We start from the raw sequence: 19,733 nt of genomic DNA on the forward strand, positions 1-19,733 counted from the left end.
AGTTCACGTCCGTTATGCGTAGATCATCCCCCTCTTTATTCTTGTACTCGAAAGTTAGCCACCAGATATATATGCTTAGCCGCTGCTGCAACCTCACCACTTAACCATACCTCACCTATTAAGCTTTGCTAGTCTTGATACCTTTGGAAATGAGATTCCTGAGTCTCCTGCGGTTCATAGATTACTACAACACCAGTTGCAGGTACAAGTAAAGGTTACTTGACGCGAGCGCGTTGATTGTTCATTTGGAGTTGCTTCTTCTTCTTCTTCATCATCGATCTAGGATGGGTTCCAGGCCGGCAGCGTGGGATAGCAAGGATGGACGTCGTTCTTATTTTCTCGTTTGTTTTCGTCCGTAGTCGGACCCTGCTCTTCATCATGATGTTTATGTAATGTACTGATGTGACTATGATGTAGTTTGTGGCGAGTGTAAGCCAATTCTATGTATATATCTTTTCTCTTCAGTACATGTACATGTACTTGTAACGATATCCATTCTTGCGACACGACGAGATGCGCTTCTATCCCTGACGAGGCCCTCGTGCCAAATTGAGGATATGGTCGCATCTTAGGCGTGACAATCAATGTCTAAAATCAATTTGCTTCAACCTACTTGTGTGTAGTGGATCTGCCTTTATGTTTATACAACTTGTAAATGACCTAATTTTATCCGTTGCGTTACACACAAACTCTCGCTCAGTTTATTTTCCATGAGAGTTCAATTCAGGTGAATTAAATTATGACTGACATTGCCTGCACATATTTCTATTAGAATAGATTTTTTTAATGTTGGTTTCACCATCTTAGTAAATATTCACGTTCTTAAATGCACAGACTCACATCCTGAGAAGAAAAGGTAACAATAACAAAGTACACAAAGTACTCACTCTGTAAACTAATATAAGAACATTTAAAACACTACTTTAGCAACCTAAATATTTTTATATTAGTTGACAGAAAGAGTGGTTTTTATTTTTTCCAATATGTTTTTATAAGTGGTTGTTCACGTTTTGTATCCGACAACACCGACCAACAATGGGCGCATCCCAGATCAATGGCCATAAAACTCAGATCGTCGATCGTAAGTGCTCTGGACATTACGGAGCTCCTTCTGTACTCATGTACCATGAACATGGTGTTGGGGAACGTCGCATGGGAAACAAAAATTTTCCTACGCGCACGAAGACCTATCATGGTGATGTCCATCTACGAGAGGGGATGAGTGATCTACGTACCCTTGTAGATCGTACAGCAGAAGCGTTAGAGAACGCGGTTGATGTAGTGGAACGTCCTCACGTCCCTCGATCCGCCCCGCGAACAATCCCGCGATCAGTCCCACGATCTAGTACCGAACGGACGGCACCTCCGCGTTCAGCACACGTACAGCTCGACGATGATCTCGGCCTTCTTGATCCAGCAAGAGAGACGGAGAGGTAGAAGAGTTCTCCGGCAGCGTGACGGCGCTCCGGAGGTTGGTGATGATCTTGTCTCAGCAGGGCTCCGCCCGAGCTCCGCAGAAACACGATCTAGAGGAAAAACTATGGAGGTATGTGGTCGGGCAGCCGTGAGAAAGTCGTCTCAAATCTGCCCTAAAAGCCCCATATATATAGGAGGAGGGAGGGGGACCTTGCCTTGGGGTCCAAGGGATCCCCAAGGGGTCGGCCGAGCCAGGGGGGAGGACTCTCCCCCCCCAAACCGAGTCCTACTTGGTTTGGTGGGAGGGAGTCCTTCCCCTTTCCCACTTCTTCCTTTTTTTTTTTTCTTTCCTTTGATTTTTTTTCTTTCTTGGCGCATAGGGGATTGGTGGGCTGTCCCACCAGCCCACTAAGGGCTGGTGTGACCCCCCCCAAATGCCTATGGGCTTCCCCGGAGTGGGTTGCCCCCCTCCGGTGAACTCCCGGAACCCATTCGTCATTCCCGGTACATTCCCGGTAACTCCGAAAACCTTCCGGTAATCAAATGAGGTCATCCTATATATCAATCTTCGTTTCCGGACTATTCCGGAAACCCTCGTGACGTCCGTGATCTCATCCGGGACTCCGAACAACATTCGGTAACCAACCATATAACTCAAATACGCATAAAACAACGTCGAACCTTAAGTGTGCAGACCCTGCGGGTTCGAGAACTATGTAGACATGACCCGAGAGACTCCTCGGTCAATATCCAATAGCGGGACCTGGATGCCCATATTGGATCCTACATATTCTACGAAGATCTTATCGTTTGAACCTCAGTGCCAAGGATTCGTATAATCCCGTATGTTATTCCCTTTGTCCTTCGGTATGTTACTTGCCCGAGATTCGATCGTCAGTATCCGCATACCTATTTCAATCTCGTTTACCGGCAAGTCTCTTTACTCGTTCCGTAATACAAGATCCCGCAACTTACACTAAGTTACATTGCTTGCAAGGCTTATGTGTGATGTTGTATTACCGAGTGGGCCCCGAGATACCTCTCCGTCACACGGAGTGACAAATCCCAGTCTTGATCCATACTAACTCAACTAACACCTTCGGAGATACCTGTAGCGCATCTTTATAGTCACCCAGTTACGTTGCGACGTTTGATACACACAAAGCATTCCTCCGGTGTCAGTGAGTTATATGATCTCATGGTCATAGGAATAAATACTTGACACGCAGAAAACAGTAGCAACAAAATGACACGATCAACATGCTACGTCTATTAGTTTGGGTCTGGTCCATCACGTGATTCTCCCAATGATGTGATCCAGTTATCAAGCAACAACACCTTGCTCATAATCAGAAGACACTGACTATCATTGATCAACTGGCTAGCCAACTAGAGGCATGCTAGGGACGGTGTTTTGTCTATGTATCCACACATGTAAATGAGTCTTCATTCAATACGATTATAGCATGGATAATAAACTATTATCTTGATACAGGAATTATAATAATAACTACACATTTATTATTGCCTCTAGGGCATAATTCCAACAGTCTCCCACTTGCACTAGAGTCAATAATCTAGCCCTCACATCACCATGTGAATTACATTGTAATAAATCTAACACCCATACAGTTCTGGTGTCGATCATGTTTTGGCCGTGGAAGAGGCTTAGTCAGCGGGTCTGCTACATTCAGATCCGTGTGCACTTTGCATATATTTACGTCCTCCTCCTCGACGTAGTCGCGGATGAGGTTGAAGTGTCGTTTGATGTGTCTGGTCTTCTTGTGAAACCTTGGTTCCTTTGCTAAGGCAATGGCACCAGTGTTGTCACAGAACAAGGTTATTGGATCCAGTGCACTTGGCACCACTCCAAGATCCGTCATGAACTGCTTCATCCAGACACCCTCCTTAGCCGCCTCCGAGGCAGCCATGTATTCCGCTTCACATGTAGAATCTGCTACGACGCTTTGCTTGGAACTGCACCAGCTTACTGCACCCCCATTAAGAATAAATACGTATCCGGTTTGCGACTTAGAGTCGTCCGGATCTGTGTCAAAGCTTGCATCGACGTAACCTTTTACGGCGAGCTCTTCGTCACCTCCATACACGAGAAACATCTCCTTAGTCCTTTTCAGGTACTTTAGGATATTCTTGACCGCTGTCCAGTGATCCACTCCTGGATTACTCTGGAACCTGCCTGCCATACTTATGGCCAGGCTAACATCCGGTCTAGTGCACAGCATCGCATACATGATAGAGCCTATGGCTGAAGCATAGGGGACGGAGCGCATATGCTCTCTATCTTCATCAGTTGCTGGGCACTGAGTCTTACTCAATCTCGTACCTTGTAACACTGGCAAGAACCCTTTCTTGGACTGTTCCATTTTGAACCTCTTCAAAACTTTATCAAGGTATGTGCTTTGTGAAAGTTCTATCAGGCGTTTTGATCTATCCCTATAGATCTTAATGCCTAGAATGTAAGCAGCTTCTCCTAGGTCCTTCATAGAGAAACTTTTATTCAAGTAACCTTTTATGCTCTCCAAAAGCTCTACGTTGTTTCCAATCAGTAATATGTCATCCACATATAATATTAGAAACGCCACAGAGCTCCCACTCACTTTCTTGTAAATACAAGATTCTCCAACCACTTGTATAAACCCAAATGCTTTGATCACCTCATCAAAGCGTTTGTTCCAACTCCGAGATGCTTGCACCAGTCCATAAATGGATCGCTGGAGCTTGCACACCTTGTTAGCATTTTTAGGATCGACAAAACCTTCGGGTTGCATCATATACAACTCTTCCTTAAGGAAACCGTTAAGGAACGCCGTTTTGACATCCATCTGCCAAATTTCATAATCGAAAAAATGCAGCTATTGCTAACATGATTCTGACGGACTTAAGCATCGCTACGGGAGAGAAAGTCTCATCGTAGTCAATTCCTTGAACTTGTGAAAAACCTTTTGCCACAAGTCGAGCTTTATAAACGGTCACATTACCGTCAGCGTCCGTCTTCTTCTTAAAGATCCATTTGTTCTGAATAGCCTTGCGGCCCTCAGGCAGCATCTCCAAAGTCCACACTTTGTTCTCATACATGGATCCTATCTCGGATTTCATGGCTTCTAGCCATTTGTTGGAATCTGGGCCCACCATTGCTTCTTCATAATTTGCAGGTTCATTGTTGTCTAACAACATGATTGATAAGACGGGATTACCGTACCACTCTGGAGCAGCGCGTGATCTCGTCGACCTGCGTGGTTCAACAGAAACTTGAACTGGAGTTTCATGATCATCATCATTAACTTCCTCCTCAACCGGCGTCGCAATCAAAGAGGTTTCCCCTTGCCCTGCGCCACCATCCAGAGGGATGAGAGGTTCGACAACCTCGTCAAGTTCTATCTTCCTCCCACTCAATTCTCTCGAGAGAAACTCCTTCTCGAGAAAAGTTCCGTTCTTAGCAACAAACACTTTGCCCTCGGATTTGAGATAGAAGGTGTACCCAACTGTCTCTTTTGGGTAACCTATGAAGACGCACTTTTCCGCTTTGGGTTCCAGCTTTTCAGGCTGAAGCTTTTTGACATAAGCATCACATCCCCAAACTTTAAGAAACGACAACTTTGGCCTTTTGCCATACCACAGTTCGTATGGTGTCGTCTCAACGGATTTCGATGGTGCCCTATTTAAAGTGAATGCAGCTGTTTCTAATGCATAACCCCAAAACGATAACGGCAAATCAGTAAGAGACATCATAGATCGCACCATTTCTAATAAAGTACGATTACGACGTTCGGACACACCATTACGCTGTGGTGTTCCAGGCGGTGTTAACTGCGAAACAATTCCACATTGTCTTAAGTGAGTACCAAACTCGAAACTCAGATATTCATCCCCACAATCAGACCGTAGGAACTTGATTTTCTTGTTACGATGATTTTCTACTTCACTCTGAAATTGCTTGAACTTTTCAAACGTTTCAGACTTGTGCTTCATTAAGTAGACATAACCATATCTACTCAAATCGTCAGTGAAGGTGAGAAAATAACGATATCCGCCGCGTGCCTCCACGCTCATCGGACCACACACATCGGTATGTATGATTTCCAATAAGTCACTTGCACGCTCCATTGTTCCGGAAAACGGAGTTTTAGTCATCTTGCCCATGAGGCATGGTTCGCACGTGTCAAGTGAATCAAAGTCAAGTGACTCCAAAAGTCCATTAGCATGGAGTTTCTTCATGCGCTTTACACCAATATGACCCAAGCGGCAGTGCCACAAAAATATGGCGCTATCATTGTTTACTCTAACTCTTTTGGTCTCAATGTTATGTATATGCGTATCGCTATCGAGATTCAATATGAACAATCCTCTCACATTCGGTGCATGACCATAAAAGATGTTACTCATAGAAATAGAACAACCATTATTCTCAGACTTAAAAGAGTAACCGTCTCGCAATAAACAAGATCCAGATATAATGTTCATGCTCAACGCAGGCACTAAATAACAATGATTTAAGTTCATCACTAATCCCGATGGTAGTTGAAGTGACACGGTGCCGACGGCGATTGCATCAACCTTGGAACCGTTTCCTACGCGCATCGTCACTTCGTCTTTCGCCAGCCTCCGTCTATTCCGCAGTTCCTGCTTCGAGTTGCAAATGTGAGCAACAGAACCGGTATCGAATACCCAGGCACTACTACGAGAGCTGGTTAAGTACACATCAATAACATGTATATCAAATATACCTGATTTTTCTTTGCCCGCCTTCTTATCTGCAAGATACTTGGGGCAATTGCGCTTCCAGTGACCCATACCCTTGCAATAGAAGCACTCTGTTTCAGGCTTAGGTCCAGCCTTGGGTTTCTTCGGTGGATTGGCAACAGGCTTGCCGCTCTTCTTCGAATTGCCCTTCTTGCCTTTGCCGTTTCTCTTGAAACTAGTGGTCTTGCTCACCATCAACACTTGATGTTCTTTACGGAGTTCAAACTCTGCGACTTTCAGCATCGCAAACAACTCGCCGGGAGACTTGTTCATCCCTTGCATGTTGTAGTTCAACACAAAGCTTTTATAGCTTGGCGGCAGTGATTGGAGGATTCTGTCAGTGATAGCTTCTTGCGGGAGTTCAATCCCCAGTTCAGCTAGACGGTTTGAGTACCCAGACATTTTGAGCACATGTTCACTGACAGACGAGTTTTCCTCCATCTTGCAGGCATAGAATTTATCGGAGGTCTCATACCTCTCGATCCGGGCGTTCTTCTGAAAGATGAACTTCAACTCCTGGAACATCTCAAACGCTCCATGACGCTCAAAGCGACGTTGAAGCCCCGGTTCTAAGCCATACAAGACTGCACATTGAACTATTGAGTAGTCCTCCTTACGCGCTAACCAAGCGTTCTTAACATCCTGATCAGCCGTAGCGGGTGGTTCATCTCCTAGCGCAGCATTAAGGACATAATCCTTCTTTCCAGCTTGTAAGATTAGCTTAAGATTACGAGCCCAGTCTACAAAGTTGCTTCCATCATCTTTCAACTTAGCTTTCTCTAGGAACGTATTAAAATTGAGGATGACACTTGCGTGAGCCATGATCTACAACACAAATATATTCAAAGTGGACTTAGACTATGTTCAAGATAATTGGAGTTCAATTTAATCAAATTACATGCTAAACTCCCACTCAAAAAGTACATCTCTCTAGTCATTTGAGTGGTTCATGATCCACCTACACTATCCCAAGTCCGATCATCACGTGAGTCGGGAGTAGTTTCAGTGGTAAGCATCCCTATGCTAATCATATCATCTATATGATTCATGATCGACCTTTCGGTCTCATGTGTTCCGAGGCCATGTCTGCACATGCTAGGCTCGTCAAGCTTAACCCGAGTGTTCCGCGTGCGCAACTGTTTTGCACCCGTTGTATGTGAACGTTGAGTCTATCACACCCGATCATCACGTGGTGTCTTGAAACGACGAACTGTAGCAACGGTGCACAGTCGGGGAGAACACAATTTCGTCTTGAAATTTTAGTGAGAGATCACCTCATAATGCTACCGTCGTTCTAAGCAAAATAAGGTGCATAAAAGGATTAACATCACATGCAATTCATAAGTGACATGATATGGCCATCATCACGTGCTTCTTGATCTCCATCACCAAAGCACCGGCACGATCTTCTTGTCACCGGCGCCACACCATGATCTCCATCATCATGATCTCCATCAACGTGTCGCCATCGGGGTTGTCGTGCTACTTATGCTATCACTACTAAAGCTACATCCTAGCAAAATAGTAAACGCATCTTCAAGCACATATGTTAGTATAAAGACAACCCTATGGCTCCTGCCGGTTGCCGTACCATCGACGTGCAAGTCGATATTTCTATTACAACATGATCATCTCATACATCCAATATATCACATCACATCATTGGCCATATCACATCACAATCATACCCTGCAAAAACAAGTTAGACGTCCTCTAATTTTGTTGTTGCATGTTTTACGTGGTGACCAAGGGTATCTAGTAGGATCGCATCTTACTTACGCAAACACCACAACGGAGATATATGAGTTGCTATTTAACCTCATCCAAGGACCTCCTCGGTCAAATCCGATTCAACTAAAGTTGGAGAAACCGTCACTTGCCAGTCATCTTTGAGCAAAGGGGGTTACTCGTAACGATGAAACCAGTCTCTCGTAAGCGTACGAGTAATGTCGGTCCAAGCCGCTTCAATCCAACAATACCGCGGAATCAAGAAAAGACTAAGGAGGGCAGCAAAATGCACATCACCGCCCACAAAACCTTTTGTGTTCTACTCGAGAAGACATCTACGCATGAACCTAGCTCATGATGCCACTGTTGGGGAACGTCGCATGGGAAACAAAAATTTTCCTACGCGCACGAAGACCTATCATGGTGATGTCCATCTACGAGAGGGGATGAGTGATCTACGTACCCTTGTAGATCGTATAGCAGAAGCGTTAGAGAACGCGGTTGATGTAGTGGAACGTCCTCACGTCCCTCGATCCGCCCCGCGAACAATCCCGCGATCAGTCCCACGATCTAGTACCGAACGGACGGCACCTCCGCGTTCAGCACACGTACAGCTCGACGATGATCTCGGCCTTCTTGATCCAGCAAGAGAGACGGAGAGGTAGAAGAGTTCTCCGGCAGCGTGACGGCGCTCCGGAGGTTGGTGATGATCTTGTCTCAGCAGGGCTCCGCCCGAGCTCCGCAGAAACACGATCTAGAGGAAAAACTATGGAGGTATGTGGTCGGGCAGCCGTGAGAAAGTCGTCTCAAAATCTGCCCTAAAAGCCCCATATATATAGGAGGAGGGAGGGGGACCTTGCCTTGGGGTCCAAGGGATCCCCAAGGGGTCGGCCGAGCCAGGGGGGAGGACTCTCCCCCCCCAAACCGAGTCCTACTTGGTTTGGTGGGAGGGAGTCCTTCCCCTTTCCCACTTCTTCCTTTTTTTTTCTTTCCTTTGATTTTTTTTCTTTCTTGGCGCATAGGGGATTGGCTGGTGTGACCCCCCCAAATGCCTATGGGCTTCCCCGGAGTGGGTTGCCCCCCTCCGGTGAACTCCCGGAACCCATTCGTCATTCCCGGTACATTCCCGGTAACTCCGAAAACCTTCCGGTAATCAAATGAGGTCATCCTATATATCAATCTTCATTTCCGGACTATTCCGGAAACCCTCGTGACGTCCGTGATCTCATCCGGGACTCCGAACAACATTCGGTAACCAACCATATAACTCAAATACGCATAAAACAACGTCGAACCTTAAGTGTGCAGACCCTGCGGGTTCGAGAACTATGTAGACATGACCCGAGAGACTCCTCGGTCAATATCCAATAGCGGGACCTGGATGCCCATATTGGATCCTACATATTCTACGAAGATCTTATCGTTTGAACCTCAGTGCCAAGGATTCGTATAATCCCGTATGTTATTCCCTTTGTCCTTCGGTATGTTACTTGCCCGAGATTCGATCGTCAGTATCCGCATACCTATTTCAATCTCGTTTACCGGCAAGTCTCTTTACTCGTTCCGTAATACAAGATCCCGCAACTTACACTAAGTTACTTTGCTTGCAAGGCTTATGTGTGATGTTGTATTACCGAGTGGGCCCCGAGATACCTCTCCGTCACACGGAGTGACAAATCCCAGTCTTGATCCATACTAACTCAACTAACACCTTCGGAGATACCTGTAGAGCATCTTTATAGTCACCCAGTTACGTTGCGACGTTTGATACACACAAAGCATTCCTCCGGTGTCAGTGAGTTATATGATCTCATGGTCATAGGAATAAATACTTGACACGCAGAAAATAGTAGCAACAAAATGACACGATCAACATGCTACGTCTATTAGTTTGGGTCTGGTCCATCACGTGATTCTCCCAATGACGTGATCCAGTTATCAAGCAACAACACCTTGCTCATAATCAGAAGACACTGACTATCATTGATCAACTGGCTAGCCAACTAGAGGCATGCTAGGGACGGTGTTTTGTCTATGTATCCACACATGTAAATAAGTCTTCATTCAATACAATTATAGCATGGATAATAAACTATTATCTTGATACAGGAATTATAATAATAACTATACATTTATTATTGCCTCTAGGGCATAATTCCAACACATGGAGTGTCACATGTAGTTTGATACTTTACTACAGAAGATGCTTGATGCTATACCTGGCCATATCTCGGGCCGGACCGGGCCTTGGGCTGGGCCTAAAAAAACCATGGTACGGAACCCAGGCCCGATCATCAGGCCTATATTTTGGGCCCAAGCCTGGCTCGAGCCCGAAGAAGCTCGGGCCGGCCCGACGTAGGCATAAAATTAGGTTTTCATGTGTCCCGGCCCGGGCCCAGCCCGACCGCCGGGCTTGATTTTCAGGCCCGAGCCCGGCCCGTGGGCAAGGTCGGGTCAGGCTGGGTCGGGACGGGCCGACCAGGCCGGGCTACCCATGGCCAGATATACTTGATGCTTTGTTTTGTTTTTTGCGGATTTTTTTTCAATCTGTTCATTTTCAATCATGGTAGTACAAGGAAAACTAGAAATGATAAAAATTACATCGAGATTCGAAGACCACCTAGCGACGACTACAAGCAGTGAAGCGAGCCGAAGGCGCGCCGCTGTCATCGCCCCTCCCTCCTTGGAGTCAGGCAAACATTGTTGTAGTAGACAGTCGGGAAGTCGTCATGCTAAGGCCCCATAAGACCAACACAAACAAAACAGCAACCGTCACAGATGAAGAGTGTAGATCAGAATTATCCACCTAAAAAGACACGAACAAAGATAGATCTGCCGGAGATACAACTCCACACGCCCACCAACGATGCTAGACGCATCACTGGTTCCTTCTTCAGGGGGCCGCCACCGTCTCGTCTTCCTGGATGCTTTGTTTTGTTGACAAAATTTATTAATGACTTGCAGCAACAGTACGCTGACTTCAGCTATTGGCTGGGAGCTACTTTTCATAAAATATGCCAAAGGTTCACTTGGTATTTTGTTTATAGTAATAAAGACTCCACAATTTATGTACCCTGCACAAAATAAATACCTCATGAGCTGATCTGTTGATTGAACTATTCAACCCACAGGACATTGTGTCTGTGAGGGACACAGTATTTTTCTGCAAACACCCTTACAAGTGATGCTTTTTCAATTATTATTATGTAGAAGAAATACAATGATTTTTTTACTATATAGAAGTAAAAATAGAAATATTATTATATAGTTTCATGTTGAAGAAATACAATGATTTTACTATATAAGAAGTAGAAATATTATTTGCACCATGAGGATTCGTCAATGCAAGTACTTGTATGTTTCATTTCCACCTTTTCATGAAGAAGAAAAACAATCCTTGGCAAGGCGGTAATTAGATGGGGTGCGCAGCAGCTCGGCCTCGCAAGGAACTCGGAATTGCAACATTTAATACGCCCAATCCGGTAAGAGCCCGGTGTTCTCCCGGCCAGGCGACGGCCAACTCGGCTCCGCTGAGGAATAGAGCATTCATCTATATAATCTGGGGCATGAACCATCCCATGCATCGCCCACCCATTGCAACAGCAGCCCTAGCAAACTAGCCTGCCTGCCGCTGCCGCCGGGAGATCGAACAGTCGATCGAACGCCCACCATGTCGTCCCCTGTTCCTGACGAGACCAACAAGGAAGGGGGTGCGCCGAGCTACGCCGGCCGCAAGAGGCCGCACGCGCTTACCCTGGCTGTTTACGACCCCGCCGCCGCAGAGCAGCGGGCCAACGCGGCAAGCCTCTCCCTCTCCGGCGCTCTAGTCCCGTTCTTGGCGCAGCCCGTCGACGCCGCCCCTATAAACGCCGTCCCGCTCTCCGCTGTGGCTCCCCGAGCAGAGCCGGCGTGGATACGCGCCCACTTCAACCTCCGGCTCGACCTGACGGTGACCTTCATCGACGAGAAGGCCGTGACCGCCACCGACCTCGACCCGCAGCAGAACCGGTTCCGGCTCCCGACAGCCGGCGTGCTGCGCAGCCTCCGCCCGATCCTCTCCCCCGAGGAGCTCGACGCCGCCAAGATACCGTGTGAGGGCGCCAAGGAAGCCCCGAGGCCGTCAATGCTGCCGCCGACCGAAGAGGAGGTGCAGCAGGGGAAGATCAAGAGAAAGAAGAAGCAGGGCAAGAAGCACGGCGGGCTTCCCGTCCTCGTCTGCAACGTCCACGCCGGCACCAAGCAGCTGCAGCTGACGCGGTGGGAGAGCAGCCACGGCAACATCATCAAGGGGGAAGGGTACCTGGACTTCATCACCCGCTGCTGCTTCAAGGAGAAGGACATCGTCGAGATCTGGGCCTTCAAGGAGCGCTCCTTCCGCTTGTTCGGCGTCGACATGTGCCATGCAAGCCCGCTCTACATTGTGCTAACCAAGAAAGAGCAGCCCCCGGCAGCGTCCGTAGTAGGCATGGACGAGTGTACCATGTAGTAGTACAAGATATCCTGGATAGTTACACAACTGTAGCTTTAGATTTTGGATCTCAATCTAGTATTAGCCAAAGCAACTGTAAGATTTTGAGACATTCTATTGGGTTTGATCCGGGTTTACCTTTATTTATTTTTGGTACATTAAGCATCACATGTGCTGCTACATAGGTTTGAGAAATTCAATCCGTAGTAGCCTCTTTGACGTTTGTATTTCAATCTCTCAGAGAAATTCAGTTGTGTTTGAGAAATTCATGATTGCGTCCAGTTTTTCGAAACAAGTTAATTGGACATTCCTTCGCAAAAGAGTAAAATAAAATTGGACATTGCCGTGCTGTGTTGTAGCATTCATATATAGCAAGTTTCTGAGCAAGAGCCTATATTCGTGGTGCCTCGTCTTGTACACTTACGATTTATGCTTTTATCGATTAAGAGCATCTATAGCCGGACTTAATAAATATGACCCTCCTCCTCCCTAAATGTTCGTCCGATCAGTGACCGGACGTATCTGTTTTAAACCTTTATTTTTTTGTCCGTGCAACGATATTTTTTTCTCGTATGTTCAGCCATTTGCACTTGATTGATGAAGAAGAAAAAAGAAAAAAAATGAATGAATAAAAAAGAGGAAAGATGATCCGAGGTGAGCTCGCGTCCTACGTGACGGACTGACCGGACGCGTCCAGACCCGTTCGTAAGCCTGCTAATTTTTTTTAAATATTGCTTTTTTTCAAATCTTTTTGAAAAATAATGTGTCTATTTGAAATTTTTCAAAAATATTGTAACGTCGGCCTCCCAGTGGCCGACTGCCACTTGTCGGCTTGCCACTGGCCGAAAGGTGGCAGTCGGCCACCAGTTAGCCGACAGGTGGCAGGAGGGGGCAGTCGGCAGGGGAGGGGGGCCTGTCGGCCTGCCCGTAGCCGACAGGTCCCTGTCGGCCTCCTCTGAGCCGACAGGTGGCCTTTGGGCGGGAAACTCTTTTTTTCACTGTTTTGACCTTCCTCTCAATTTTGAGCATGAAATGAACCCATTTTGACCCTTTTAGAAACGTCAGAGACCGTGGCGTTGCTGCTCCACTATGCAACGCCAGAGACCGTGGCGTTAGACAATAGACAAGTTTTATGGGACGAACTCATCAGTAGTGACACGCTACTGAAATACAGATAAATATCATACATAGAAGGTCAAGAGCTGTGCATCAATCACGCCGTCTCCCTCGACGCTCTGGTGGTGTTGGAGGCGTACTCCATCCAAACCTGTGCACTGGCCTAATGTTACGAGGGGGTAGCTCGGACCCACCCTGATCATAATCTGTATCCTGTGTATCCTGTGTGGGCCATGGTGGAGGAGTCGAATACATGGCGGACCACATGTCTAGCTGCCCTGTTGGCTCCTCTAGTTCACTCCCGAACCCGGATCCGGACGCGGACGCATCATGATATGCATAGGATCCTGGAGGAGGGACCATACCTGTTGGAGGTGGATGGAACGTGAAACCAGGAGCGGATGAGGGAGGATGGGGGTGTGGATGATGCCATGCCGAGCTACCAGCCAGGTCGGGAGGGGGTGGATGCTGCCATGCCCAACTACCAGCCTCGGTATGTAGCTGCTAATACCGCAGATCCCCAACTCCTTGGTGTGATCTGTTCCGGTGCCTGAGCGCTCGCGATTTCTAGTGCAATGGGGATGTAGCGCGCACTCACAGTGGTGACATGGTTCTCAGTGAACATCACCTTCCCGAGAAGCCACATGAGGTATGCCTCCAGGCTACGAGTAATCTGTATATCACTCATTTCTACGTGTGGATACCCTGGAAAATTCTCGATCTGCAATATGGCAAGGAGAAAGTATTAGTTATTAATTTGAAGCGTGTCAATTTGAATCATGTGCATTGAAAGATAAGTTGTTAGGAACATTACCCTGAATTTTTGTAACCAGTCAAACTTAGGTCCGTGTGGCTCTGACGCCAGAACTGGAGCATTAGCATATATATTCAAAAAACGTGCTCCCAATTCCGTTTGCCACTCTGGGGGGTCTGCCAACGGTCCAATGGGATTTCCGGCCAACGGAAGTCCTAGCAACATTGAGACATCTTGTAGAGTAGGAGCCATCTCACCCCAACGAAAGTGGAACGTGTGGGTCTCAGGCCTCCATCGGTCAACTAAGCAAGTGAGCAAAGAACCGTCAATGCTTGTGTGCTTCGATGTGTCAGTTCCCTCAACTAGACGTGCGAAAGGTAGAAGTCCGGACCATTTTACTCTACATATAAAACATGTAAATTATGTTACTTACAATGTACATTTTTTACAAATGCTTCTAATTCACGAATAAAACGTTTACCTTTGAACCCACAGTGGATGTATTCTCCAGTCAAACTTCGAAGTGCGAGTGACAAGTGGTACGAGCTTCTGCTCACTTAATAGCTTCCCACGATGCTTACTATCAATCTCCGGATTAAGAATAAAATGGTTCTCATTGCTATACTAATGAAATATAGTAAATATACAGTACCGGAGAAGTACTACACTCACTAAATATTTTTCCACATCTATCAGACAACTAAATATATTCAAACTACTACATTCACTAAACTAATTCACAGAAGTAAAAATAATTTTACCCTTGAAGCGTGCGCAGAAACGAAGAACGACGAACGACGAAAGACGAACGACGAACACCGAACACCGATAGCAAGAACAACCGTCACCACCAGCTCCAACTCCACCAACTTCACCCACACCTCCGCCACCACCACCACTACAACCTCCTCCTCAACCTCCTCCACAACCTCCACCACCACCACCAAAAATAGCTTCAAAGAACCACCGCAACGCGAATGAGAAGGATGATTAGGCTTCCCTCAAATTTACGCAACTAAACCACGGTTCAAAACGTAGTTTTATCGGAAGATTTTTCGTCTGGGGGAGAAAGAGAGAAATGAGAGCAAGGAGAAGAAAGGGAGGAAGAAGAAGATAGAGAAGAAAGAAGAAAGAAGGAAGGGAAGGAGAGCCCCTTTCGGCCAAGAGGTGGCCCACTGGCCTCCTGTCGGCCACCAGGAGGCCGACTGGCTGGCGCAAGACGACAGGGATCCATCGACGTGTTCTGGCCAGTACTCGGCCGACGCGTGGCCGACTGAACACCTGTCGGCTAACTGGTGGCCGACTGCCACCTTTCGGCCACTAACAAGCCGACAAGTGGCAGTCGGCCACTCGGAGGCCGACGTTGCAATATATTTCAAAATTTTCAAATAGACACAATATTTTTCAAAAAGATTTGAAAAAAGATAATATTTAAAAAAAATTAGCCGTAAGCCTTCATATCCTTCCTACATACATTTGAGATGGATACGAGGGGTGCCGGTCAGTATGGACCTTTAGAAAGGAAATGAGGGGACCGATTGGGTCAACTTTTTTTTAACCGCATACTCATCGTGAAGGCATTTCGGACGTTTGAAGAGGATATAGAGGGTCCATTTCTAGATGTTCTGATGTGTTAATTTGTTTGAGTACCCGAGGTTAATTTCTTGGCCGTATATTTACTTGAAAGAACCCATTTTTTGTAGGAAGGTAAACATGTAATGTATAAGTAAATAAAGCCATGTTACTGATATCATTTTTTTAAAGGAGGATGACCCGGCCTTTGCATCAAAGCGATGCATGTCGACGATACTTGTCGCTATTTCTATCAACTTGATGAAAGGGTAGAGATTGTCCGCATACCCAAACCTCACACAAAGTCCAACATCTAATGCCGGAGGCCCCAACCAAGCACATTGTCGGGTGTGGGGAACAAATCGGTCCGGCGCACTCTGAGTGGTCACCGCACACGTAAGATGCAGAGGCTTCCACTGCTGTCTTCCACCGATCCATCTTCAGTGCCGGTATTAATGAATCTACCCTGTCAGGCCCAACTGGTATCGACGCCACTGTGGGACTCCTGGACTAACGGGTCCTCGAGCTGCCTATCTGTTCTCATGAGCCAAATTCCTGTGCATGTTCGATCGTCATTGGAGGTATTGAAATCAAGATGGACTCTTCCAAAGACTTGGCGTGCAATCCAAGGCGACTTAGTAACCAAACATATTACTTCCCTATTTTAACGGAAGTACCACCCCGTTAGTCCATAAACTTGTATCTATATAACCCTGGTATCTATATAAACTTGGGGGCCGTAGTTCGTAGAACACACTAAGCTCATTACAATTAGGGTTTATACCACAACAATCGATCTTGAAGTAGATCAACATTGTACTCTGTACTACTTCTTCAATAACAACAAGAGCATGACGTAGGGTTTTACCTCCATCAAGAGGGCCTGAACCTGGGTAAAACATCGTCTCCTCCGTCCCTTGTTACCCTTCGATTCGATATCCACGTTTCGTACCCCTACTCGATTTTGGCTGGTTTTGACACCGACATTCGTGCTTTAATTGAGAGCTCCGTTGTAGGATCGCAAAAAGGATCAATGGCTCGCTTGGTCACTAGCGAAAACATCAAGGTCGGGGATATCTTCATCCCCGACCAATCCCCTTCTTTCAGCAGTACCACCCCGTGCGTCAAGGCGGTTCATCACCAGATCAATGGGTTCACCTCGGGCCAGGGATTCAAGTTCGGTGATTTGGAATACGTCACCGACGCCCAAGGCGACTTGATCCTCTTCGAAGTCTCGGCTTTGGCCGAAGAGCTCAAAAACTTCGAAGCCTTAACTTCGGATTGATACGTCCATTTTGCATCATGTTTTCATGTTGATATTTATCACTTCTTGAGCTATTATTTCACTTCACGGTACAATACTTATGCCTTTTCTCTCTTATTTTGCAAGGTTTACATGAAGAGGGAGAATGTCGGCAGCTGGAATTCTGGTCTGAAAAGGGAGCAAAGTTGAGATACCTATTCTGTGCAACTCCAAACGCCGTAAAAATCAACGATGATTTTTTTCTGGATTTATAAAAAATACTAGGCCGAAGAAGCGCCATAGGGGCGCCAGCAGGTGGCCACAAGCCTGCTAGGCGCGGCCACCCCCTTGGTCGCGCTTAGGGGGCTTGTGGGCAGCCTGCTGGCCCACTGGCCCCATCTTCTACTATATGAAGGGTTTCGTCCGGAAAACAATCAAGGAGGAGCTTCTTCGTGGATTCGCCGACGCCACGAGGCGGAACTTGAGGAGAACCAATCTAGATCTCCGGCAGGACGATCCTGCCGGGGAAACTTCCCTCCCGGAGGGGGAAATCATCGCCATCGTCAACACCAACACTCCTCACATCGGAGGGGACTCGTCACCATCAACATCTTCATCAGCACCATCTCATCTCCAAACCCTAGTTCATCACTTGTAACCAATCTCCGTCTCGCGACTCCGATTGGTACTTGTAAGGTTGCTAGTAGTGTTGATTACTCTTTGTAGTCGATGCTAGTTGGATTACCTGGTGGAAGAGTTTATGTTCAGATCCTTGATGCTACTCATTACCTCTCTGGTCATGAATATGATTATGCTTTGTGAGTAGTTCCTTTTGTTCATGAGGACATGGGATAAGTCATGCTAATAGTAGTCATGTGAATTTGGTATTCGTTCGGTAATTTGATGTGTTGTATGTTGTTTTTCCTCTAGTGGTGTTATGTGAACGTCGAATACATAACACTTCACCATTATTTGGGCCTAGAGGAAGGCATTGGGAAGTAGTAAGTAGATGATGGGTTGCTAGAGTCACAGAAGCTTAAACCCTAGTTTATGCGTTGCTTCGTAAGGGGCTGATTTGGATCCACTAGTTTAATGCTATGGTTACACTTTGTCTTAATTCTTCTTTCGTAGTTGCGGATGCTTGCGAGAGGGGTTAATCATAAGTGGGATTCTTGTCCAAGTAAGGGCAGTACCCAAGCACCGGTCCACCCACATATCAAACTATCAAAGTAACAAACGAGAATCATATGAACATGATGAAAACTAGCATGACACAAATTCCCGTGTGTCCTCGGGAACGTTTTTCGTCCTATAAGACTTTGTCCAGGCTTGTCCCTTGCTACAAAAGAGATTGGGCCACTATGCTGCACCGTTGCTACTTTTGTTACTTGTTGCTTGCTACGAATCATCTCACCACACAATCATTTGTTACCGATAATTTCAGTGCTTGCAGATATTACCTTGCTGAAAACCACTTGTCAGATCCTTCTGCTCCTCGTTGAGTTCGACACTCTTACTTATCGAAAGGACTACAATAGATCCCATGTACTTGTGGGTCATCAAGACTCTTTTCTGGCTCCGTTGCCGGGGAGTGAAGCGCCTTTGGTAAGGAAACATTCATATAGTGTGCTGAAATTTATTATCACTTGTCACTAGGGATACTAATCCTTTGAGGGGCTTGTTCGGGGTATCTTCACCTCGAACGGAAGCACAAAGAGTTGCTCCTCAACCTGCTGCACCTACTGAAAATATTTACTTTGAATTTCCTTCGGGTATGCTTGAGAAACTGCTAGCTAATCCTTTTACAGGAGATGGAACATCACATGCAGACTTGCATCTAATCTATGTAGATGAAGTTTGTGGTTTATTTAAGCTAGCATGTTTCCCTGAGGATGAGGTCAAGAAGAAGGTCTTTCCTTTATCTTTGAAGGATAAGGCGTTGACATGGTATAGGCTATGTGATGATACTGGATCATGGGGCTACAATCGGTTGAAATTGGAATTTCATCAAAAGTTTTATCCAATGCATTTAGTACATCGTGATCGGAATTATATTTATAATTTTTGGCCTCGTGACAGAGAAAGCATCGCTCAAGCTTGGGGGAGGCTTAAATCAATGTTATATTCATGCCCCAATCATGAGCTCTTCAGAGAAATTATCATTCAGAACTTCTATACTCGGCTTTCTCATGATGATCGCACCATGCTTGACACTTCTTGTACCGGTTCTTTTATGAAGAGAGATATTGACTTCAAATTGAATTTATTGGAGAGAATTAAACGCAACTCTGAAGATTGGGAGCTTGAAGAAGGTAAGGAGTCAGGTATGAATTTCAAGTTTGATTGCATTAAATCCTTTGTTGAAACAAATACTTTTTGTGACTTTAGCGCTAAGTATGGACTTGACTCTGAGATAGTAGCTTCACTATGTGAATCATTTGCTGCTCATATTGATCTCCCCAAAGAGAAGTGATTTAAATATCATCCTCCTTTAGAAGTCAATGTAGTTAAACCCAATCCATTTGAAGAGAGAGTCATTGCCTATAATCAGGGGCGGATCCAGCGTGGGGTCGTGTAGGGGCGGCCGCCCCGGGTAAATTTTCGAAACCTAGGGTACCCCTATTGCCTTTGACCGATGGACACCATGGAAGGCGAACAGATTCAGTCGAAGGTTT

The sequence above is a fragment of the Hordeum vulgare genome, chromosome 2H (assembly GCF_904849725.1).
Source record: "Hordeum vulgare subsp. vulgare chromosome 2H, MorexV3_pseudomolecules_assembly, whole genome shotgun sequence".
NCBI classification, from domain to species: domain Eukaryota; kingdom Viridiplantae; phylum Streptophyta; class Magnoliopsida; order Poales; family Poaceae; genus Hordeum; species Hordeum vulgare.